This window comes from Patiria miniata, unplaced genomic scaffold (assembly GCF_015706575.1).
Source record: "Patiria miniata isolate m_02_andy unplaced genomic scaffold, ASM1570657v1 HiC_scaffold_29, whole genome shotgun sequence".
In the NCBI taxonomy this organism is placed as follows: domain Eukaryota; kingdom Metazoa; phylum Echinodermata; class Asteroidea; order Valvatida; family Asterinidae; genus Patiria; species Patiria miniata.
In genome coordinates, this window is record NW_024037068.1 from 3,981,652 (window position 1) to 3,988,201 (window position 6,550).

Here is a 6,550-nt window from a genome sequence, read left to right on the forward strand (position 1 = left end):
ATGCCGAAGTAATATGGAATCTTGATTAACAAAAAACAAAAAAACAAAAAAATAACGAAAACAAAAAAGAATTCAAGCCTCTTACTTGCCTCTCAACAGCCATGTGGTTGCGAAGGCCGAATTCTATAGGTTACGTAATACTTTATTTTGAATGAAACAACATGCACACATGTGAACGTTGATGTCCGCGGGCGAATTCTTTGAAAATAAATTTCTCCCGTTTTGTTTGGAGAAATTGCGTGGTTTTATTTCATCAAATGCCACACTTTTGTCAGCAGCGACTTTCGCGCATGTTTTGCGAGTTTCCGTGAGGAACATTCGCTCAAATTTCTTCTTCGAAGTCGGTCAAATATCAGCCATTCCCCTACCTCTTCTTAGCTCTTGGTCCATTTTCGTCAAGCGCCGGCAAACGCAAATCACGTTGGGCAGCCAATTTAGGCTGAAGCATGAAAAACTTGATCAGCGCATTTCCAAATCAAATATTTGAATATTAGATCAAGTCCAAGTAAGAATAATCAAATACTAAACTGTTTTTTAAAACGTTGAACAAAGAAATTGACTAATGAAGTGGGGTTTGAACCCACAACCTCCAGACTGCTATTCCGGTGCTCTACAAACTGAGCTATTAACCCTAACCACCCCAACTCCATCCAAATCCATCCCCTCATTTTGGTGGAGTTTGGGGGACTTGGTCCAGAAGGCCTGGCGTGACTTAATATTGATGGAGTATGATGGACTTGGGCCTAATGGCCTGAAGCAGTGCTAGGGGTATCCGATTGATTTTGCCTAGCTTCCTGTAGGCCTACTGCTGTTGTGATAAAAGCCATGTGTAGCAAGTCCATGAATGTCAACCAGTGCGTCAGTGGTGGATTCCATTATGTCATGTACAGTTTTGTATTGGACGCACAGTGTTTGATGGATTTTGATGGACTAGGTCCAGTTCCTAGTAACAGACGCCAGGGAGTTAGGGTTAAGCTCTTTTAAGTGGCGGTTCCCCATTTTGTCAATGTCTTTGTTCAAGGGCGCCAGTCACAGTCCATACACTCGTGAAGGCCATATAGCCAGGGATCACGCCCTTAGTCACGACGCTAGCAATATTAGCAATGCTGCAAACCTGGGAAATAGCAAACGGGGATCACTCATATCAAATTATTAGTGCTTTCTTTAAAGAAATAATCCTATTGAGTATCGACTCGTGATTATCAGGACCTCATATTGAAAAAAATATATAAAATAAAGAATCACATGCATGGCGAGTTTCTAATAATGTCTGTAGACTAGGCAGTCTCTGTGTAGTGTTCTTGACAATGCGCGAGTCGGAAGTCCAAAGTTCTGTTTGCTTTGGCTGCCGATGCCTCAACGACTCTTCAAGAACACGCACACTTCCTCCACAGTTACGCCGCAGCATTATGATGTCATTTTTAATGAGATTGATCAGCTCTTTGCTTCTTAGCGAAGGGAGTGTAACGTTTCTCTGTCTGTCTAGTTTCTGAGGTATTTTATGCGACTGTAAGTGTATGGAGGGTTCTGGAAGTCTTAACAGCCAACAGTCTGTAAACTTCTTGTGCAAACATGGTTCTTGGCTAAAATCATTTTTTTTTTTGGTGGAAGGAATGGCAAGGTGGAAAGAATGTTGCAATCTGAGGCTACTTCAGCAGTTGTGTACAAAGTCTATAGAGAGTCAAGACAATTTTCAGAGTACTTCCAAACAAAATTGGAAATGTTTCTCAGTCCCAGATTCATGACTTATCATCATATTTGCAATGACTGACCTTCATTGAGATGATATATGAAGAAAAAAGTGGTATCAGGTTGCAACATTTTTTTCGCAAGGTTTATCCCATAGAATATGAAGTACATTGTAAACACCGCAAAAAAAAAGAAGAAAAAAGTCCACATACATTGGAGGGGTCATAACTTTAAATCTGATCGTCAATATGATGACATCATTTATATACACCTTTGGGGAATTTGTTAGCTACATTTTGATACCCTGTTTGCTACCAACGACAGTAAATCATCCAAGATTGACAATGGTTTATGACAAATTGGCAGTTTGAAAAGTTGCACATTTAAAGATTACGCGAGGAGAAATTGCTAAGCGTAACCACACATGCTTGTAATTGGCCCCTATCGACTATACAGTGCCCGAACAAAGCTTACTTGCATGGGTAATTCAATTTGCGTGCTCGCATGCAGGCAAGCACTGTGCGATCGGTATTCCTTGCTGTTCGTTTCAGGCAGTGTGACATTGTCACGCAGCAATTTCCACTCGTGTACTCTTGAAATTTGCAACTTTTCAAACTGCACAGCCGGAGCACCCCCCCTCCCCTCCTTAATGTTCACAACTTTTTTTTGAAGGAGGTACATGTACCTCTGGTCTTTTGCCCCTGTTTTTTCCTGCTGTCAACTGGTTATTTACTCACTTAAATGACAGAAACTCTCACCCACACAAGCAAATATATTCCCCACTTGTATCTATGGGGTTCGCCTCCATTTTCGGCACCCCCCTCCCCCCTTTCCGTAAATGCTGGATCTGTCACTGGGTCTGAACAAACCTCAATCTACATGGTGGGCAAAAAAACCCGAAACCGAGATATTATTGCTACTTGGAACAGAAGTAGGGTTCATGTGAATCAAAGGGAGATATCCTCTGTTAGGGTTGAATCTCCTCTTTAAAATGACACCCTGATCATGTCATTACATTCACGGTTGACTGAGCAGTGACCAGTTTTATGAGAGGGTCTATTTACAGGCTTGCGCCACTTTTTAATTGTGGTTTTTGTGGTGTCATTTATCACAGAGTGAAAAGCTATGGTTGCCAATCAAGGCAGGTGGGGAAAAAAGAGATTTCACCATGAAAAGTGGCGCAAGCCTCTAAATAGACCCTTTCATAAAATTGGTCACTGCTCAGTCAACCGTGAATGTAAGGACATGACCAGGGTGTCATTTTAAAGAGATTCAACCCTAACAGAGGATATCTCCCTTTGATTCACATGTGCCCAACTTCTGTTCCAATTAGCAATAATATCTCGGTTTCATTTTTTTTTATCCACCCTGTATATCAGATTGGGATGCAATCTTTGTTCAGTGGTGGACCACCCACATTCGATAATTCAAGGCTCATCCCATTTTGTTTGGGTACCGGTATCTTACATACATGTACATGAACATTGTGTACGTGTAACTACATGCATGCATGATCCTGTATTGGACTGGCACATAGATAAGCAGACAGACAGTCCAACAGACGACAGACTTGAAGTAAGAGGGATAATTTCTCAATAAAGTGTAAAGGCATCAGCCAGGGCATAAGAGGCAATGTAACAACCCGCCCCATCAATCGTCTCCTCGTAACACATCAGCCTTTCTAAAGTCCCCCCCCCCCCCCACACCGGAGGTCTCCATCATCTCTCACTTTTTTCAACTCTTCTGATGGTCGCTCCCCGAGGTGTCTGCATCGCCTGCGCGCAGGAATTAAAACGAGCAAATTGAACGCAACTGCGTCCAGTGCTGCCGCGACACTCTGCGGAATACGGCCCTGACAAATTCAACTCGACAGCACTCAAGCTGTGAGCTACAAAATGTTCAAGATTCTACTGGGTTCAACGACCTCACACTTTCATGCCCTCGGTATTACTTGCTGTTAAAGTCTCACTGCGCTCAATCAAACTTGTCTCTAATATACCATTTTGAGCCCTAGCTAGTTACATATATTGGGTTTTGTCTTTGACTGATGTAATTTCGGAGACGTAATTTGACACTTTTATCACTGCTACACTATAAAGCGGAAACGGTGAATGAGTGTACACCATTGCAGTCATCGTGCAGACCTGCGAACCACAGACGTCCAGACAATGCAGGGACTTACTTAGACATTTTGTGGACTTGTACAGGTCCACACAACGTTTCTCACTTTTTGAAAAGCAATATTAGAGGCATTTTTTGGTCAGGGTAATTTGTCGCAAAATAAGCGGAACATTCATGGAAATCATGATAAAAAAGATATATGTGTCAAAGAGTGTCTACAGCCCTGAGCGTCAGGGGAGGCCATAGTACCAACTAGGGGGCCCACTACCATAAAATACAAATACACATGTATGGCTTTTGCCGTTGGGGGGGCCAATTGCTCGCCAAGGGGGGCCCGGCCCCACCAGGCCCCCCCTTGGCGACGGGCCTGCTACAGTGCAAGTGGTAGCATGTTTTCTCCTAACTGCATGCAAAGCGGGTGAGAGAACCCCTGTTATAGATACTCATTGCTTGCGAGCAAAAGAGAAACAATTCACAGGCTTGCTTGTGGTGGGACTCGAACCCACAACCTCCTGCTCAGTATAGCAGATGTTTGAAAGAAAAAAATAAGGTAATGATCTCTGTTCTGCCGGTATTTACCATGGGGTCAAGTGTGCATCCAAATCAATGGGCTTCATACAGCCAACCAGCAAAATTCCTAAACCATATGGACATTTTAGTTTAATTAAAACTGGATGCATTGAGTGACCACACGGTGGTCATTCAATAAGGCAAAGTACTCTCACAAAACACGGACTGATGGTATGGGAATATATAAGCTCGCCAGAAATTATAATCCTGGCAACTACAAATTCTAGCAGCACGTGTGGTCTAGCAGTAGAGCACAGGCCCCATGATCGTGGGATTGTGGGTTCGAGCCCCGCCGTGGCCATGCGTGTTGTGCCCTTGAGTAAGGCGCTTTACCTCAATTACTCTTCTCAACCCAGGTGTTAAATGGGTACCAGCATTATTCAATGCTGGGAAGGTAACAGACTCACTGTGGAGGAGGTGTGGCGATCCCCCCACAGCAGCATATGAGTCTGGCCCAATCGCTAACGAAAGAGAGATGGGCACTCCGTTCCTGTGAACACAGGTTCGTCCCCTTTACCTTTTTTTGTTACAGTGTAGATTAGACAAAACAAATGTGGCCAATATAATAAAAAATTGGTTTATTCTGGACAGCCAGACCAAGTCGAGAGAAGCAGTAGTTTAGATAAGCTTGGAGATTTCACATGACATGGTACTCATCACAATAGATGATCCCTACGCCAACCCCCTACATTTATTTCTGAGGGTTTTTTCCCTCTAAATTGTTTTTGTTTTAATTTAGTTTCATGTAGAGCCTCAATGATTTTTTTTATGAGACTTTATGTAAAATTTGACCATTTTTATTTACAAATTTCGACATACTTTTCTAACTCCAAAGTTGGAGTAAAATTTCTACTTAAGAATAATTTCTCAGAGTAAATACATGTTGCACGTCCATGTATTTCTTCTGTACTATATGTTATCTCAAAGTGTATTAGTCCAGGAGTCTTCTGTTTGCTGGTCCCAGAGGGCCGGTGAAGTGTCCTGACTCCCCCCCCCCCATAACTAACGTTCACTTCCAATATGGGCTCCGTGCGCCAACAAAAGAGGGCGCACTTTTACCACTTCTGAGCCCCCTTGGACTGGACACTGCATGTGCGCACTGAAGTTCGCGAAGTAGGCACAACTTTTTTGTCTCCTGAATGTGCACAAAGCCGAGCCACAGCGTCTTCGCGCATGAGCATCAGGCGTCGACGGCGCGCGAATACGTTCCAATACGTTCAAATTTAACTTGCAATGGTCTCCTAGACTAATCCCCGACCCCAATAACTTTAGATATGATTTGAAATACGCAGTGGATGGATTGGGAACCAGTTTAGGTCACCCCAAACTCTCCTTTTCTGGCCGTTGATGGGGTACTTGTGCACGGAGCCCATAAGGTTTTCCCCTTCACTGACGTATTCTATAAACAATGCATACTCAGTGTTGTCTGAACATGGAGCTATAATCTGAGTTCTTGAGAGATATACTTTACAAAGTACCCAGGTGAGACTTGAACCCAAGACCTCCTGCTTTCTAGTGCAGACTGCCACCTTGTGACTTAGCCTGGCTGTTGGGTTGGCTGGTGAAGGGAGCTGAGCAGTACTATTGTATAGGATTACCCCATAATGGGCTAAATCCGGCCCATTGTGTACACCAGATGCAGGAAAAGACTTCCAGTGAATGGCCATTCTGACTTAATTTGTGCGATTCACAATGCAGTGCGCCACCAAGAGTTTGCCATGGAGAGTCCGTTTTTCAAGTTTACGGTCGACAAAACATGGCTCACAGTTGAATGAGTATTAGTAGACAACTTGAGCTAATTTGTTATACCCCGGCACATTGGGGCACAGCGTTCTGCCGCCTTACCACAAACACCATATTGCTAAACAGAAAAGAAAAGGGAACAATATACTCGAAACTACTGGCCAGAAAAATCAACAATTTCAAATGTCCTGCGCTGCGAATTTGTCGACTATCTCCCACAATGCACTGGGAAAAATGAACTATCCGTGGCAAACTCTTGGTGGCGTCCTGCATTGTGAATCGCCCGAACTAAATCTAATTTTCTGTGCTCTGGAACAAGCTTTTACAAGGCTTGCCTTGTCTTATGTTCCTGTAATTTCAGGTCTAGCAGATCTCTTCGCATACACGAACTGGCTTCCTTCTCCAGTTGATTTGAATCCTGAAATTT